The 20809-nt window shown below is 37.1% G+C and overlaps 1 non-coding gene across 1 annotated transcript; it reads right to left on the bottom strand.

The window, feature by feature from the left end:
* Positions 1-78: 78 nt before the first annotated feature.
* Positions 79-264, bottom strand: LOC126163307 (U2 spliceosomal RNA). Its single transcript, XR_007535210.1, has one exon. It is a non-coding gene; the product is annotated as a U2 spliceosomal RNA (small nuclear RNA).
* Positions 265-20809: the final 20545 nt, after the last annotated feature.

Raw genomic sequence — 20809 nt, 5'->3', positions numbered from 1 at the left:
CCTTAGCTTAGTTAGGTTTAAGTAGTTCTAAGTTCTAGGGGACTGATGACCTCAGCAGTTAAGTACCATAGTGCTCAGAGCCATTTGAACCATTTTTTTCAAAAGTGAAGAGGCATCCTGCGACAGAATTAGAGTATGCTCTTAGGACTCCACCATGAACCAAAAATAAGTTTAATATTTTACTCCTGTGATGCAGGACGTGGCAGATATTAAGCTGATAAGAACAGATTTTTCTAGCTGATACAGATTACTTAGAGAAAATGTAGCCTATGTCATAGTGTTGTACAGGATTTTCACAACTAGTAACCATACTTTAGCGACGTGAAAACGCGTGTATGGTCCGATTTCTTCTGTATTCCAAAATAATTCGTATTAAAGGAAGGAATCTACATTTCGTGTGAGGTGTATTGACAAAAAAACATCTCATTTCACATTGGATAACGTGGATTTCCTTTTCTACACTGAGAATTCTATGTCAGGGGTGGAACTGCAGTTAATTCGAGCCGCGCCTTCTTATCTCTCATTGTGCCACGGCCAGTGGCAGGAGTGGGCACGAGGGGTCGGGCCACCGGAAGTCGAAGCTTAAGCCTGCCGTGAGCAGCAGTTACGAAGAAAAGCGCCTGATGACGGGCTCTTCAGGTACACAATACACTCATTAGACGGCACTGGAATAGACTGGAAATAACTGCTTAGTTTTTTCGTCTTGAGATGCCGTGTTCAAGTGAGATTATAAGCACTACGTTAGTAAAAAATATCGTACACTGTGTTTTCCATGGTTCTGTTGGCTAGGATGTGACTTATGACTCGTAAATAGGTGTAAGTTTGTTTCATTTCCCAACGATGTTGCTTCAGGATTCCTGTATATCATATATATAGGGACAGGGATTTGTAGCTGCACCATGGTTGCCAAATGTAGGAGGTTCCTCTACAAATACGGGATTTGTGGCCTGCTGTACGAGGTACAAGGACAGAGTCGGGTTCGTACAGTTATGTACGAGATTTCGACATATGAAATTTTATAACAAGATTTTTTATTGTGAGCAACAATTTATAGCGTAAATGGGTCTTTACACTTTGGCTACATTGGGTGTGCTACGTGAAAAGTAGACGCACTGGGTATGTCGCGGATATTTTTATTTTTTTATTTTAATGTACCATTTAAGGTTTTCCTAGTTCCCTTGGCTTCCTCAGTTTTCCTCGGAGCTCGTCGGCAGAAAGTTCTGTAGTTTTACGCACTGCTGCCAATGATGCGATTTGCAATGTGTGGCACTACAACGAACAAGTTCAGTATGCAGTGGAAGTGATAGTGTTAATGATGATGATAGCGATGATGATAATGATGCCACTGAAATCTAGAATCCAGAAGAATGCAGTGGCTGTGACTGACTTGTTAATGATTATATCTGTTCAGAGTATTAAAACAAATTTTACATGCTTTTCAATGTAATTCATGTCTCACTCATTGGATAACTGTGTCACATCGTGATTTATTTTTTAATATATTTCATATTCATTGACACAAAAAAGTACTGTAACTTAATATAAAATTGCACAAATACGCTCTTTCAGCAAATATGTTTACTTTCGTGCTGTTTACACCACAATAAGTGCAGATTGCATGCCCATGGCAATACTGTAAAGAAGCTGTTAGACACTGGCTTTTGCTTTCGTTCCTCCTTGCCACACTTCCCCCTTATCCCAGGAAACTAGAAAAACTTAAAAAGAAATAGTGGCCCGTGCCCATGTGTATTATAAGTTATACTTCTAATCTGTATGGAAATGACACATGCACAACAGATTGTTACTCAGCAATTCAAAAACTGTTAAATGTAATACTCAAGGACAATAGATCTATTCTCCACGGTAATACATTAGACTCGTTCATTTCCTAAATATGGCACAGAGTCCTCTAAAACTAGCGATTCTGTTGGTATATTTTTGTAATTTTAGTTACAATTTAAATTTCTAAAATTCTGACATAAAATTTCAAACCCCTTAAAGGGGTAGTAAACTACTTCTATAGTGCAGAGGCTTTGGCAGTTTGCCAGTGATTCTGGTATTAAAAAGACATTGCTGTGATTAGCACTCATTTTTCCAATATACCTGCAAGTATTAAAAGTCTTGAAACTCAAGGTTTGGTGCTGAATGAATCTATTCAGTACATGAATAAAATTATTCTCTTGAACTCCTCATTGCTGGAGGTATTCCCAAGAAAATTTAAAGAAAAGTTTGAAAACATTTTAAAGAATAACCGAATCTTTGAACCCTTGTTCCAGATTGATAGTTATATTAATGGGACAGCTGAATGTTTACCAGAAACAATAAGTGCCAACATAGCACCCAAATTCAAATACTGCCCAGCTACCTCAGTTGATGCAGAATGATCCTTTCCTGCTTATAAAACTGTTTTGAGTGATCAAACACACAATCTTACTACCAAACATTTGCGACAGTATTTGGTCGTTTATGTTTACAATAGTAGAAAAATGTAAAATAAATTTTAAATGATACTTTGGTCCAATGGTATTAATTAAAAGTTAATTCTGCTCAAAAACTTCATGACTGTATGTTATTTTTTAAATAAAATATGGAGTTTTTGAGCATGCCCCTCTGCGTGTGATATATCTTGAAGTTAGTCTTATACATATCGACTGCTTTGCTGTTACTCACTCATGTCACATCCGCTTCTTACCGACAATGGTAGCAAAAAAAGGAACAGTTTGTGAAATATGGTATGCATCCCCATTTTGAAAATTTTTAGAAAATAATCCCAGAAAAGCCCCCTTCCTGACCTCTACCAGAAAGTATTCATAAAATGATATCAGCGTTCTAAATGTACCGATTTTTCGGGTAGTTGGCGCTATTCCTCGTAAATGATATGCACAGGTTATATATACTTTGAGATATAGTATATGCAGTAACTACCATGTTTTTTTATTATTCGATATTGCATATTTCGACACTTTTACGCATTTTTAAGCATTTTTCATGCATATTTGCATGGGTATTTTAAGGTTTTTATGCTGCTTATAATCTGTTATGTACTAATGAGAATAATGAAGTAAGTTTTATTTTTTATTTTTCAGACTCCAAATTAAATTTCTTTTCGATTCCACTCTCGAATGGCCACACCTACTGACTGACTAACAACGATATAATACTCAAAGAAGTTTGTCAATGTGTTTTTGTAAATATCATTTGAGCTCTGTGAGGAATTTATAAGTTGGTCAGTGTTGGTCATAATTAGTAATCACTGCATTACAAGAAGAGATGTTTAGTGATGAGGATTACAGCTCTAAATTTCATGTAACGAAAAATTTGATCAAATCTACTGGTACATTGAGAAAGTTTCATTAAAATCTTCACAGGTACACTGCCACATGTAAATACAAAACACTTAAATCTGTTAAGGATGTGATTATATAAAATTTACATGATTATGTACAACTCACGAAGTATGATAATCATTAATTCCTGCCATTAAAATTTTTGTCCTTGAAATGGTACAGGAATTGTCGCTACAAAGACTGTATAGTTGTTTGGCTCAAAATGGCCCTGAGCACTACGCAACTTAATTTCTAAGGTCATCAGTCGCATAGAACTTAGAACTAATTAAACCTAACTAACCTAAGGACATCAGTTACATCCATGCCCACAGCAGGATTCGAACCTGGGACCGTAGCGGGCGCTCGGCTCCAGACTGTACCACCTAGAACCACATGGCCACTCGGACTGGCTGTATAGTTGTTTATAATTTATCAGTTTATATTGACAAGTTTCCATTATTTCTACAAAATCTCGAAATTTTAGTGTCATTTCTGTTCATTAATTTGATTCTCACAATTGTTTTCTTCAGATTTTCGAATACATACATACACAATTGCGTTTTTAGCAGTTTCCTTAATTAATCTGTGTCACATACAGATAAAAAATATAAATTTAACTTTGCATAAATGTGCACTGCTACAACTGAAGTCAGCTAACCAAATCACTAGAATCAAGTACAGGTCAAATTAGTTCTTAACAGGTATGATGAGTAATTATTTCTTTCCACAAGCTACCATTCACCACAGTTCATTGTCAGCCTATTCAAATATGAAGCTATTGATTTCAATTTATAAGAAAGAAGCCATAACAAATAGTATTAGAGTCTGTACCACTCCTGACCATCTGCCATGTTCCTGATGTCCAATGCAGCAGACTTCCTTGAGAAGGAAAATTTTGCTTCCAGACATATTGGAAACTTCACTATGAAGACCCCCCTTCTTTTACCAAAAGCACTCCAGGGCATTCTTACTCTTCTGTTCCTTCATCTTACTGTGTCCATCCAGTTGGTGTATTCAGTAACCTAAATACAAAAACCCATCGACTCATTCAATTAATGTATTGTTAATCTCTAAATTCTTCATGCTTTTATTATATATTATGCAGTTCTTCGTTTTTCCAGTTTATGAAACCAAAAAATTTCTCTACAAAGTGAAAGAAGTGAAGTAAAAGTTGATTATTTAGAGCAGCATGTGGTACATAGCCTCACTTCTGGGTTGTAGTTTATTGACAACCAGTTTCATACATCAAGCAGCCATTATCAAGTTTGAAATAGTCGTGCGATTATCACCCTGTCTCTGTATAACAAAGTGATACTTTATCGGTATTTGAAACTTGATAATAGATACTTTCCATCTGAAACTAGCTGACAATAAATAGTAACATAAACCACCTACTACATGTTGACCACTTAATACTGATCCATGCCAACATGGCCAATATTACCAAGATTATTTAGTCTAGTTTAGATAAACTGATAGGTAAGCAGACAAAAATTTTAAGGAGTGTAATTTGGTTGTTATTTATTCTCTAAAACACAATAGATGAAGCAATGCAATCACCTATAATGTTAATTAATAATCTATAAGCTTTCTTCCATGTAGTCAAATAAATTTAAAGTTTTTGTATTTAATTTGCAAGCTTTCGTCCATCAGTTTGAACTCTACTGCACTGATATTGCCTCAACATGTCAACAGTCAAAAGTTTTAATATATTTATAACCCTCTTCTCTGAACTCATACAATCAATATCCCTCACTATTTCCCAATAGTAACTAGCATTCCTTGAGCAGCCAATTATGACTGAATGCACACTTCTGATACGATTACATAAAGATAATGGCGACTGATGGCACCCAGTACTCTCAAATTTCACCATAGATTGCATTTATAGCCATTAATAAAATAAATAATAGTTACTTTTCATTAAGGAAATTTGAACACTTTGACAGCATTTCATTTAACCAAAAGTAATAGACACACACAATATAATTCATATGTAGAAACGTTTCACACAGAACAAAACTAAAGATTTACTGCAGTTTCATGTTATATACTTGCCTCCTAAATATGTGACCAGAACTAAAACTTTTCAGCAGACACAACCCCTTGCACTATAGTAGACTATTTATTTATTTGAGAAGAAGAAATCGAATGAGCCACTTATTTACATAATCTGCACAGACAACATACAAAAGGTGGAGAAAATAATAAGAACATATGACATTTACAGAATATTTATTAATTAATGAGGAGTTAGGTCACCATTGGCTTTAAGAACAATTGCAGTTCTTCATGGAACAGATTCTTAGAGAGTGTCACTATAGTTCCCATTCTTTTACCAAAACATCTGCCAGTTCCTTCAACAATATTGGAGCTGGAAATCTGCTCCTCACCCTCCGCTCTAAAACACCAATAACAATTAAATGTTGTTGAGATCTGGCGATTGTGCTGGCCAGGGAAGTTGTCTGATGATATTCTGATACTCCACAATCTACACATGAGCCTTTTTGGCTGTAGGGGATCGTTATCATCTTGCAATATGGCAGTGTTTGGCAGCAATATGCTGAACATAGGAAGCACTTCATTATCATGGAAGTCGAAATATTCATTCGCAGAAATCCGATCGGAGAGGATAATGATAGGACCAGCTAAATACCACGATATAACCACCCAAATCATAATGAAATCTCTCCCATGCTTGACTAGAGGAAGCAGTCAAGGCTTATCGTAGACTTCTTTTGGGGTTCTCCATATAAATACGGCCTTTTCTAGGAAAGTGTGTAAACGATGATTCATCAGCACATGTCACGTTCCTCCAGGCATCATGTGTTCAGGTTTTATCATCATGGAACTACTTCTTTCTCAGCATCGTGTTGACTTCCATTATTAAGAGGTTCGCACTTGCAGCTCATCGATAAATGTTAGCCTTGTGAAGTTCCCCCCATACTGTTTTTGTCGCCATGGTATTACTCAAGTGACTGTTGAGTTCTGCACTCATCTTTGCCATGATATTTTTATGTTGACTGGCCACAGTCTTATTTAATGCTCCTGTCTCTGTCAGTCAACTTCGGCTTTGGCCCACTATTCTTCTTCACCAATGATATTTTACCATGTTTTTTGTATGGTGTCATTACCTTGGATACTGTCGCTCATAAAATGTTAAACACTTCAACCATTTGTGTCACAGGTGCTCCCACTAGCCATGCTCCAATGAGTTGCCCTTTATGGAAGTCCGAGGGATCACACATTCCGCGAGAGCGTTACGGAGATGCTGAACAAGCTCCAGTGGCGGACACTTCAAGAAAGGCGTTACGCAATACGGAGAGGTTTATTATCGAAATTACGAGAGAGCACATTCCGGGAAGAGATGGGCAACATATTACTACCGCCCACATATATCTCGCGTAATGATCACAACGAAAAGATCCGAGAAATTAGAGCAAATACGGAGACTTACAAGCAGTCGTTCTTCCCACGCACAATTCGTGAATGGAACAGGGAAGGGGGGATCAGATAGTGGTACAATAAGTACCCTCCGCCACACACCGTAAGGTGGCTCGCGGAGTATAGATGTAGATGTAGATGTAGTTGTTTTTGTTAATCGTCCCAGAGCAAAGTAGATACTCCACTGAAAGATAACCTCCTACACTTGGCACATCAACTGTGCACTGCAGCTATATCCAGTGGTATGAGTTTGTGACAATATGTATTATATTGCATTGTATTTATATTATTTTTCCCATGCCTGGGTCAACCTGACTGAAGACATATCTCACATTAAATGCAGCTCATTTGCAATGAACAGCAGCTCAACTTTACTGTAAATAAATATACTCATTATATTCATGTAAGCAAGCTAAAGATTCCCCTGGAAGCACATACTTCTATCAAATATCTGTTGATAACCACTGAACTTTTAAAAATCTGGAAAGAGATTATGAAATCAGGTCCATAAGTCGAATCCCCTTCACAGAGAGAATCCTGGTTAAGGCATGTAAAATCTTCTGTCACAACCTATTCCTGAATAAGGTACTTACATTTGGAATCCCTATGAAAGTCGTGTGAAGGAGACCGATTAGATATGAAAAGTGTTGTCAGGTATGTGACTAGTCAGTTTAGTCAGTATATAGGAACTTGATTGTCTCCTGAGAGAAACAATAGAAGAGAGGATGTGACTGACAAGGAACTAGTAGCAAAGTATCCATAGCCAAGTTGTAAGACAGACACATCTGCTTTCAACAAACCACAAGCTGAAGACAAGATACACAAAATGAAACTGCAAGTGCTGTCTTTTATCATTCGAAACATTTTCAAATGGAATAGAACTGAAAGTGGTGATAACTAAAAACATTACAGGGTATTAAAGGTGCGGAATTATGAGCATATATTCTGAACTGCAAGAAAAGAGTGACTGAATGATTAGTAATATTGCTGGAATGTTTAGAATCTCGACTAAAGAAAACGCCTTCTCTGACTCATACTGAACTCTAAGTGAATGTAATTAAATGTTATGTAGTATGCATCTGAAATACAATTAATATGAAGGAATAAATAGTGAAATAGTGAATTGTGGTAAAGTGACCACCTGATAGTATACAGGTTAAATAAACATACTGATGATCTACATCTAGAGAATAACAGTGAAAAAAGTGGAGAACAAATTGTCTTCCACATTCGAGTCTAATTTCCTTCCAGATAATGAATATAGCTTTCGGTGCATAGTGTAGACTGGTTCATACAACGATGGTATATGAAGAGATGAAATTCTCATTTCACTGAAGAATCCATTGACATAAAAAGCAATTGAACCAGTGAGTTTAGTGGTAGATTACTACTACATGGCACTAGTCCCATGTCTTATCATATTCAATCACAATACAGAAACAGTATTTTAAAACTGGAAGAAAAATTATGTATGGTATTGAAGATAAAGAGGTTTAGCCTGAAAATTTGGAGTAAAGGACACTATGAGGTAACATACGTTTGTAACATTCAGTGGTACTAAAAGGTGTTCCCCTTTATATATTATCCTCAGTCTTTGTATATTATCCTCAGTCTGAAAAAGCAATTTTAACTATAAAACAGAGAAAATGAAAACTAAATTTGCATATATTTCCACATTATGAAAATTGATTGCCTTCCTATGCTGGGAAAATGAAACATGTCATGTGTAGAATTTAGGATACATTTTATAGGAAATGTCTGCTGATAAGTGGACACTGTATTTAATGAGTTGTTCATTCTAAAGATAGTCATATTTCATATATAATTGGATTACATAACGTCATTTGATATGTAGCATCTCTTTCTTGCAGATGATGCGGGTATCATATGCCTTCTTCACACTTCTGCAGCAAGTAAATGGTCATTAAGAAGTGGGGCTAGCCACCACAATATATGTCTCAGTCAATATGTTCCTGTTTACAATGGTAGTTTCAGTTGTAAGATAAATTCAGTTATGAAATGCACAAATTATTTCTTTATCGAGCACCCTTTAAAAACACATTACTTACTTATTTAGAATATCTGGAGATAGATGTCATTGCACCTCAGACTTACTTGCTAGTTGCTGAGAACTCTTGCAAGAAAGTAGTTACTTTTTCTGTGTGCATTTTATGAATGTATATATTTATTCATGTCAAAGTAATCACTGTAAAACATATTAAAATGGCATATCTTCATAGCAATGCCTAATTAATCAAAAACAACCAATTTTCATTATGTCAAATTGTAAAGACCAAGTTACCAGATTGTGGATATATCGAATAAAATACACATATGAGTTATGTTTCTTATTTCTCATTAATGTAACACTGTTCACACATTTCATGTGTGGTTTTGGAGATTTCTTAGATATTCTTGGTATCATCTAATGTCACACAAATAGAGACATACTGTTTTCTGAGTGAATTAATCTTATAAATTCGAATGTTGTTCAGCATCTTCCATTCTTCATTGGCCATAATCCTATTTTCATATTAGACATGCTTTCATGGTATCAAAAGGAATTATAAAATTACAGCAAAATAGACAGAGATTCAAGAAGAATGTGAAGTTTAGTGCAAGCAAAACAGTTCTCGAAAAATCTGTAAATTGAAATACATCCTTTTTCAAACAACTTATAGGAATGCTGTCGGGTGATGTCTTTGACAACTGATGATATTTCAACAGTTGTTCGCCCTGTCATTTTCTTCCAGAATTCCTGTAGGTTGTTTGAACATTTTATATGCTACAAGAAACTCAGATTTCATGTAGTTCATTCTTCTTTACTGCTTGTCATTTTTAGAGGTAAAAGTACTATCAAACCACTGTAAGCTTTGAGAAACTTAGGAAGCTACATAATGGTAAAAAGTTACTGCAAATCAATGTAACATTTAAAAAAATGAATATGAATGAATTGTTGGCTACTGAAGATAAAATAAAAGAATTTATTCACATCTAATTTGAGATAGTTTATAGGACAAAAAGAGACATTAAAGGTTTGTATAATGATGTCAAAAATTTAATTACCCAGATTAATAAACAGCACAGTAACTGCTATAAATATTCTTGAAGTTTTTGCTCATAATTCATATATTTTAATATGACAATTTTTCATTAATATACTAGTCAGTTATTTACTGAAATGAGTATAAACCAATATTCTGGTCTTCATAATCTCTTATAAGGTGTAGGCATTGGTGAGTGAACAGTATATAAAATTATGTTGAAGACTTTGTGCAATAATTGTCTCTATAACACCTTCACTTTCATGTAATCGAAAATTTTGACAGGGATATTAATTTAGCTAATTAAAACTTAATTACTGTAGTTCTATCAAAAAGTATGTGTATTAAGGAAACACCATCATGTCTGGCTATTATTAAAGGCCTAGTACAAAATATATATTTTTGAAGATTATAAAAAGTTTCTGTCAGAGAGAATTTAGTGAACTTCACGCTTATATAAATAAAATTACAGTCTTACACAGTTCAAATTACTTATCATATTATCCAATTCTACATGAATCGATATTTTTGTTATTATTTATTTATGTAGTCATATGTTAAGAGCTTTAATTGTGTACATGTTCTCATTATAAATACACGTAACACATATCATTCACATATAATAAAGAATGTAAAATGGAAATATCGAAATTATAAATGACAGACAAGACTCCAAAGGTGAAAGATACACGTTTTCAAGTTATTTAGTTTCACTTATGAGGTATGGATATACCATGTTGAGTATATAGATGTAGCGTTCTTTGGCACTTTCTTGATACATAACTGCAATTTTAAGAATTGTATGCATAATTTAATTAAATTCTAACTATCACTTAGTTATTATATTTAAAGACATTTTATATTAATTCATTTCCTTTATGTCTTTAATATATTTTAGCAATTCACCTTGTTTTGAATATCAAGACACAAATAATCACTGTATCTGTCTTTGTACATCATTTTGTATTTTAACTAAAGTTTATTAACGCTGGGTAACTGTTTATGCCAATGTGAGAGCTAAATTGTTAAGACTTTGAGGGGACTTCCTGCTACCATTTGTCCCCTACTTTGATACCCAAGAATATGATACTTTACAAGGTCTATATCAAATTTTAATTTAACAAAGATTTGAGGTTTTTGAATGTCTCAGTTATATAAGTTCATAAGTGAATTTTGTACTATGCTTGGTTAGTTAAGTATATGTCAAACATTAACCATTTTGATGTAGCATGATTTGTTCTGTAATAAGACATGTTGATAATTGGTTTTGTACTAATTTTAATACTATAGGGTTTTTAACAGCTACCTCAGAATTTTCTCCATTAAAATATGGACAATACATGTAGGTGAATGGTTGATGATTCATTATGCATGCTAAACTTTTGGTAATGTAATACAGTAATGGTTTAGGATATTAAAGAGCATGATACTGCAGTGACCAAAATGTTTGGCAGCAACATCTGCAGGATGGGATGTATGTCAGTTGTCAAAAAAGTTTTCAGTGCAATACTACAAAAAAATACAAATACAAATTTACTATCAACACAATAATAGTTGTAAACTTCAATGAACCTACAAAACATGCCCAAAGTGTTTCACCTTTTCAACACTTATTTACCAAATTTGTCACTATTCATCAAGGTCAGTAGTTTTCCACATTCTTATTGAACTCATTCCGTCAAATGCTCAGAACCACAAACTTTTACTCCATATACCACATTTTTTTAGTATGCCTCAGACTCAAAAACTATTGGTGCAATGTCTGGGGGCGTATGGAAGTCATTCAGTAGTACCCTGTCTGCCATTCCATACATCAAAGTTTTCATTTAGAAAATATCTCACAATAACGCCATAAAGTGGGAGTGCTCCATCTGATTGCAATATCAACTTTTCCTTATGTGGCTATAAAAGCTTAAAATGGACTATTTTTCAGTTCTAACAACACTTCTTGAGGCATAACTGGGTTTTATGGAATTTACAGCAACATGAAAACAATAAGATCCAGTTACCACAGCACTGAAAATCTCTTACCCCTGAAGTCATGCCAGGACAGTTTAATTATGTTTCCATCGTTACATAAAGATTTGCAGAATCCCAATGGATATAATTTTGTATGTTGATTCTGCCATTCGCTTAACTCACTTTGTCACTACAAAGAATGTTTTTGTAAAACTTGGGAATGGCTTCTTGTCAAACAGTGCACAACTCATAGAATTCCATTCACCTGTCCTGGTCATTTCCAGAGAGACCTGGAATAAAGTGGGCCCATATTGTATCAATTTCAGCTTTTTCTAAATCCTTTCATAGGCTCGTTCTTGCTATTCCATACTTCATAGACATTTATGTTTGAGATCTAGTTGGTGATTCCACAATACAGGCTATAACAACGTTTAGGTTCCCTTCTGTAATTACAGGCTTCAGCCTCACTGAACGAGGAAGCTCCACTACTTACTTAAAAGCCGCTACTTCTTCAAATCTTAAATTTAGTTTGCAAATATCTTTTCGATGTGTAGGAGATTTAGTCAGTGACTGCACAAAAAATTGTGCAACAACGTTAAGATTCCCTTCTCTAGTTGCAGACTTCAACCTAGCTGAATGACAAAGCTCCACTACCTACAAAGACTGTTCAAATTTTAAATTTAATTTACAAGTACCTTGATGATATGTAGGAGATTCAGTCAGTGATAGCACAAAAAATTGTGTAACAACATCATGATTCCCTCCTATAGTCACAGTCACCCCGCTATCTATCCAGACTTCTCGAAACTTAAATTTAATTTACAAATACCTGGATGACATGTAAGTTGGATGTTTGGAAAACATTTCACAAACAAATTTCGCCAAAAGATAACATTACTCCTGGCTTTGATATGATATTGATGTTATGGTACACACTAATTCATAAGAAGGTAGAATGATACATTAATTTTCGATTTCTGTTGCACCAGTATCCCAGTGTTCTCTACAGTAGTGCTTTGTAATTTTTCCTTAAGTGGAAACTTTTTCAAGGTCCATTTTTATTGTGGAACCACTGACTTGGTTATCTTCTATGTTTTTAAACGTTCTGTAAACTGTTTACTTCAAACAAAAGAGACAGTTATTTCGAATAACATTCATTGGCCTCAAAAAGTTTGTTTTCAAAATTAATTCTAAAGCTCTTGAAGTAACACATTTAGAATAACATAATCGAACAGGACATTTAAATTAAAATTTTAATGACATTAGATGTACTGGTTCTTATATTCACTGATATGCTTAAAACTTTTCTTTATGGAAGGATGTTTAATTCGCATAGCAGGACTAAGATCAGTTTTGTTGGTTTATTTATTTTTTCTTCTTTCCAACTTATCATCTGAGAAATCTGTTTCACACACATATGTAGTTGCAAATGCCAATAATAGCAAAACATCTGGTTGTTCATTCATCTCTTAAAGTGCATCAGAACTCCGCTAACAGTTTCATTTAGATCTTTCATCCAATAATTAGTCGAGTTTCAGTATTGCCATTTTAATGCTGACATGGTTGAATGTTACACTCTGATAATAAATGGGTTTTTAGCAATTCATTTTGATATTAAATCTGCTGTGTGTTTGGAAAATACTTATTAGTACATTGTGGCCAGATTTTGAATGGGGCTGTGGCAGGTGGACAGTGCCTGAGTCTTGTTCATGCTGTGCGTAGCATTGCATTTCCTGCCGCCTGTCGGTAGCCATGCAGACTGCACAGGGAAAGAACTGTATGTTGTCGTACCGTGTAGTTATAGAATTCTGGGCTGTCTGTACTCCACAAAAGTACTTTGTATCCTGCTGGTCGGTGTTGACTTCTATACTGCTTTTGTCTGTTACCAGTATATTTGGCGGCCCACTGCTCTCACTTCACATAGTTTTGACATTGGTCATTTCGATGGTAGCTACATTTTCAATGACCTGGTAAACGAATCAGGTTTTCCAGTTCGTAAGGGGAAGCTGATAATACTGATATTGATCCAGAGTTATGAGTAGCTGAATGCTCGGGTAAGTAACAAATGAAAAAAATTTAATCAATGATTTGAAATATTGTATCACTAAATAAACGTTAATAAACAATTCTTGTAGTAAAAAGTGTCATAAAACAGCTCACTCGTAGACAACACTAAGAACCAGAACGGAAAACTGTGCCAAAAGGTAACATCCTGGTAGGATCCAAATTATAATGTAGCTCTTTGTAAGCCATCATGTTCCAAAACGTACCACACTCAGGAAAATTATGCATAAAAACAGTGAGTATAAGTTTTCCTGTCGAATCCTGCCTAGTCGCAAATGTGGAGTGTCTAGGAAACCTGCTTTCCCGGATCGTTAGACAACATACAAACAAATCGTATAAATGAGTTTTATTACAAATGTTAAAAATTACAATACTTAATTTTGTTCATTACACAGATGCGTTGCAAGCAAATGGCGACATGCAAAATAAGCAATGTTCTGCAGTATACTAAGTCACAGCTATACAAGTCACTGGTCTTCGTGCTAGTGTTGAACTGGCTGCAGCCAGTCGGGTGCGCTGTTTATATCCTCTAGGCATGAAGGCCACGACTACACGTTGTCGCCCTGGAGATGGGTCGATCAGCATGCAATTGGCTGACGCCTTCTTCATAGCCTTTTCTGCTCTCTCATCCTCGACTGACGTGCCGGCGCTTGGCTTTACGCTGCAACATTTCCCTTGGGATAAAAACGCGATTAATTATAAAATTTCGTATTTTTGATGATTTTAATACCTCATATTATGATTTTTAGGCTTAGATAAAAGTGATTTCATAATATCAAATGAAACATCATGAACATTTATTGTATTCAAAGTTACAAAGCTATGATTTTCGAAAAATGTGTCAAAAACAGCAATACAACGACACTATCTGTGCCGTCCTAAACCACCGACTGCATACCGACAAGCATAGCGTCGCGAACGGAATAAAGATGGCGCTGACCTGCACGCCAGTGGGAAGAGGGGGCAGCGCCTCACCTCCAGATAGACACAGTTCAGTGCCCCCCTGTCAACGCTAGTCGGCCCCAGGTTCGGTCACAGATTTCCAGAGCATCAGTGCTGAGTAATAGGAAGACGTGCGTCCTGTAAATGTCAATGTAACTGCGTGTGGGAGGCACAGGAGGTCACTTCATAACGGGAAATTAAGTTTCTTTCCTTTTTGGAAATAAAGTGTTCCATTAATCCACACCTGTTATGTACAGATCAGTTTGGATTCCTGTCACCGGCCATCGCAACTTCTCTCCATTCTTGTGTCGACGTTGACTCCCACAGTAGCCGACAGAAGATAACGACTTATGAACATTTTTGGGTTAGATTCATTTGATTTGTTTGGTCTTCGTGTTCAGGACAATGTACTTTCTGTTTCTGCTTTCAGCCCAAAAGACAGTGTTACTCATTTGATTGACAAGTTTCCTAATTGATTTTCTGAAGAACTTGGCAGAGCAAATAATTTTGTGGCGCAAGTGACAATGAATGACCAAGTGCCAGACATCAATGTTCATGCCTCAACTGAGGATAAAATAGATGAGGAAAAGGAAGAGTTCTATGACCAACTAGAACAAACAATTGAGAGCATACCAACTAGAAATATCAGTATAGTGCTGGGAGATTTTAATGGAAAAGCAGGAAAAGAAGAATTCTACATACCAGCTATAGGAAGGCACAGTTTGCATGATGAGACCAATGAGAATGGTCAGAAGAAGATCAACTTAGCTATCTCAAACAACCTGAGAGTAAGTTCGAGTTACTTCGAACACAAGAGAATACATAAGGGAACATGGTGTCCACCAGATGGAAGAATCACCAACCAGATAGATCACATCTTGGTGGAGCAGCGCTATAGCCATAGAGTCATGTATGTCAGGTCGTATAGAGGAGTCGACTGTGCATGAGACCAGTTCCTCATTGTGCACAGGTTTAAACTCATGTTCATCTACATGCATAAGAAGAAGGGGACACTAGAACCTGCTTTGAATGTTGAGAAACTGCGAGGAAGTTCCATTAAAGAACAACATGCTATAGAAATCAAAAACCGTTTTGAGGTCGTAGAGGCCCTAGAACCAAGAGAGAACCTGGAGGAAACGTGGAAAGAAATAAAGTCCACGGTACGAAGTGTAGTGGAGGATATATTGAGAAGAAAGAAGACTATGAAGAAGAGGAAATGGTTCAACGAGACATACCAGAGGACTACAGAAAAGAGAAGGAAGATGAGAGAGAAGTGGCTAGCTGACAGGGAGTATGAGCAGAAAAGGGAACATGCAATTAAGAAGAAGACAAGAGCCGGCAGAATTTCTTGAGATAGATGGCAAGAGGTTCAAGAGAATAGACCAGTTCAAATACTTGGGATCTTGGTTTACCACGGACAACAACATAAAATAGCCATCAAGGAAAGAATAGCAGTGGGAACGAGATGCATGCATTCCCTCAGAGAGACGCTTGGCTCTAAATCGATCTCAGTGAACACTAAGATGAAAATCTACAACACAGTGATATGCCCAGCAGTAATGTACGGTTCAGAAACATGGAGCATGACTAAGCGATAAAGGGAAAAACTATTAATATCTGAAAGAAGGTTAATGAGGAAGATAGGAGGCAGTTTGTGGAAGCAGGGCGTTGTCTGCAGGGCCTGTGATAGCTTAATATCTATATATCTAAGTGACAATGAAGGACAATGCGCAACCTAAGTTTTTTCGGGCGCGCCCCGTCCCTCATGCACTTAGAGACAAAGTTGCAAGTGAACCTAAAGAGTGGCAAGACATGGTGTTGTTGCTCCTATCCAGGTTATTCAAAGGAATTCTCCCTTAGTAATCTTACCAAAGCCTTCTGAAAGACTTTTGTCTTTGTGTTGACTTTAAATCCACAGTGAATGCACAAACAATAATTGATACTTATCCATTGCCTCGCCCTGAAGAATTAATGGACAGATTTGATGGGGCCGCTATTTTTCAAAAATTGACGCCATGTATATTTGCAAATCCCTTTAGATGAGAAATCTCAGAAAGTGTTTGTGGTGGACACACATTATGGTTGCTCAAATTTTTGCGCTTACTTTTTGGTAGCACTTCTGCGCCTGCTATATACCGATGCTACTTAGAACAGCTTATCACAAAAGTTCCATTCTGTTCAAATAATTTGGACGATATTGTGGGGTCAGGACGTATACCACAGGAACATATCAGTAACCTCGTATGCTTTTTGAAGTACTTTGAGCTGCAGATTTGAAGTGTTGCCTGGACTAATGTGCCTTTTTCCAGACTAAAATTCAGTACTTAGCCCTTGTTCTTAACAGTCATGGTGCTCATCCCCTTCAACCACACTTCCTTGCCATCCGGGGCCTCTCTGCCCTGTGGAACTTGACGGAATTGCAGTCAGTTATCAGGAAAATGACATATTATATCCGATTTATAACGAACACAGCCCAGATCGCGGCTCCGTGGCTTCGTTCGCGCGAGAAGAATGTGCCTTTTGTTCGGACCGAAGAGTGTCAGGAAGCATTCCAGAAACTTAAAAATGCCTTGTTGAGTGACAGATGCCTTGTTTATTTCGATCTCGCTAAGCCTTTGGTTTTAGCAGTGGATGCTCTTCCGTATGGAATTGGAGCAGTGCTCTCACACAGATTTAGTTCAGAGAACAGGCCGATTACTTTCGCTTCCAAGTTATTCTACATCTACGTGATTACTCTGCTACTCACAATAAAGTGCCTGACAGAGGGTTCAATGAACGACCTTCTAGCTGTCTCTCTACGGCTCCACTCTCGAACGGCGGGAAAAACGAGCACTAAATTTTTCTGTGCGAACCATGATGTCTCTTATTTTATCGTGATGACCATTTCTCCTTATGTAGGTGGATGTCAACAGAATGTTTTCGCGATTGGAGGAGAAAATTGGTTATTGAAATTTCATTAGAAGATTCCGTTGCAACTAAAAACGCCTCTTTTTTTTTTTAAAGATTGCCACTCCAATTTACGTATTATGTCTGTGGCACCATCTCCCCTATTTCGAGATAATACAAAACGAGCTGCCCTTCTTTGAGCTTTTTCCGCCAGTCCCACCTGATGTGATTCCCACACCTCCCGGCAATACTCCAGAATAGGGCGGACAAGCGTGGTGTAAGCAGTCTCTTTAGTAGACCTGTTGCACCTTCTAAGTGGTCTGCCAATGAATCGCAGTCTTCTGTTTGCTCTACCCATAACATTATCTATGTAATGGTTCCAATTTAAGTTACTTTTAATTGTAAATAAAAGTATTTAGTTGAATTTACAGCTTTCAGATTTGTGTGATTATCACATAATCGAAATATAGCCGATTTCTTTTCGTACTCACGTGAATAACATCACACTTTTCTTTATTCAACGTCAATTGCCACTTTTAGCATCATGCAGATAGCTTATCTAAATCATTTTGCAATTCGTTTTGGTCATCTGATGACTTTACAAGACGGTAAATGACAGCATCATCAGCGAACAATCTAAGACGACTACTCGGATTGTCTCATGTGTCGTTAATATAGAATAGGAACATTAGAGGGCCTACAACGCTTCCTTGGGGAACGATGGTTATTACTTCTGTTTTACTCGATGATTTTCCGTCTATTACTAGGGACCGTGACCTCTCTGACAGGAAATCACGAATCCAATCGCACAACTCAGGCGATATTCCATAGGCACGCTGTTTGGTTAGAAGGTGGTTGTGAAGAACGGTGTCGAAAGCTTTCTGTAAATCTAAAAATATGGAATCCCCTGACGATATCACACTCATTACTTCATGAGTATAAAGAGCTAGTTGTGTTTCGCAAGAACGATATTTTCTGCACGCGTGCTATGCGTCAATAAATCGTTTTCTTCGATGTGCTTCATAATGTTAGAACACATATATGTTCCAAAACCCTACTAAATATTTACGTTAGTGATATGGGCCTGTAATTTAGCGGATTATTCCTACTTCCCTTTTTGGGTATTGGTGTGACCTGAGCAATTTTCCAGTCTTTAGGTACGGATATTTCTGTGAGCGAGCGGTTGTATATAATTGCTAAATATGCAGTTATTGTATCAGCATACTCTGAAAGGAACCTGACTGGTATACAGTTGGATTGGAGGCCTTGTCTTTACTAAGCTGCTCTGGTACACCGAGTATATCTACTTCCATGTTTCTCATCTTGGCAGTTGTTCTTGACTGGAATTCAGGACTATTTGCTTCGTCTTCTGTGGTGAAGAAGTTTCGTAAAACCATGTTTAATAACTCTTCTTTAGTGGCACTGTCATCAGTGACTTTACCGTTATTATTGCGCAGCTAAGGTATTGATTGCGTTTTGCCACTGGTGTGCTTTATTTACGACCAGATTCTCTTTAGGTTTTCTGCCAGATTCCGAGACAGAGTTTCGTTGTGGATATTATTAAAAGCATCTCGCATTGAAGTACGCGCTATATTTTGAAGTTATGAAAAACTTGGGGATTTTTGCTTTCTTTTAAATTTGGCGTGCTTTTCTCGTTGCTTCTGCAGCAGCCATCTGACCCGTTTTGTGTACATGGGGGGATCAGTACAATGTGGTACATATCTCTCAATTGCCGTCGATACTATCTCTTTGAAATCATTCCACATCTTTTCTACGCTTACATGATCAGATTGGAAGGAGTTGAGACTGTCTCTTAAAAATGGGTTAAGATCATTTTTATCAGCTTTTTTCAGTGGATGTACTTTGCGTTTTTTTGTTTTTTTTTATGGTTGTGGGTGTTACGGTATTCAGCCTAACAGCAACTGCCTTGTGGTCGCTAATCCCTGTATTCGTCACAATACTCCCTATTTGTCCGGGACTATTTGTTGCTGAGAGATCAAGTGTGCTTTCTCAACCATTTACGCTTCGTGTGGGCTCATGAACAAATTGTTCAAAATAATTTTCTGAGAAAGCATTCAGTACAATTTCGGATGACGTTTTATGCCTGACCAGACTTTAAACGTATAATTTTTCCAGAATATCGAAGGTACATTGATGTCACCACCGACTATAATTGTATGAGTGGGGTACCTATTTGAAATGAGACTCAAGTTTTCTTTAAACTGTTGAGCAACTATATCTTCTGAGTCGGGGGTCGGTAAAATAATCCAATTAATAGTTTAGACCGATTGTCAAGTATAACCTCTGCCCATACTGTTTCACTACAAGGTAAACTGCTTCTGACAGCAATAAATACTCCACCACCAACTGTATTTAACCTATCCTTTCTGAACACTGTTAGATAGTTTGAAAAAATTTAGGCTGAACTTATTTCCGTCTTTAGCCACCGTTCTCTACCTATAACTATTTGAGCTTGAATGCTTTCTATTAAGGGCTTGGAGCTCTGGTTATTTTCCAACACAGCTACGACAATTTGCAACTACAATACCGATCGTTTCTACAACTATCTTACTGTGTTTTACCTGCCCCCTTTTAGACGGACGCCCTTTCTGTAGCTTCCTGAGACCCTCTAATCTAGGAAAACCTCTCTGTCCCTTCCACACAGCCCCCACTACCCGTTTAACCGCTTTATGTGTGTAGTGGACTCCTGAACTATTTAGCAGAATCCTGAAACGCACCTCCCGATGGCGTAAGTCAAGGGATCTGCAGCCTACACGGTCACAGAACCGCCTGAGCCTCTCATTCAGACCCTCTATTCGGCTCTGTCCCAAAGGACCACAATCGGTTCTATCGACGATGCTGCAGATGGTGAGCTTTTCCTTAATCTTGCAAGCAAGACTAGCAGTCTTTACCATTTCCGTTAGCCGCCAGTAACTAGAGAGAAACCCCCTTCCAATCCAAAGCGACACAAGTTATTAGTGCCGAAATGAGCCACCAACTGCAGTTGGCTGCACCCGGTATTCTTCATGGCATCCGGAAGCACCCTTTCCACATCCGGAATGCTCCCACCACTATGCACATGGACTGCACACTGGCTTCCTTCCCCTCCTTGGCAGCAATGTTCCTGAGGACCCCATTATGCGC

This window comes from Schistocerca cancellata, chromosome 2 (assembly GCF_023864275.1).
Source record: "Schistocerca cancellata isolate TAMUIC-IGC-003103 chromosome 2, iqSchCanc2.1, whole genome shotgun sequence".
In the NCBI taxonomy this organism is placed as follows: Eukaryota; Metazoa; Arthropoda; class Insecta; order Orthoptera; family Acrididae; genus Schistocerca; species Schistocerca cancellata.
The sequence above is the reverse complement of the archived record's forward strand: the minus strand, read 5'-3'. Positions and strand labels throughout refer to the sequence as shown.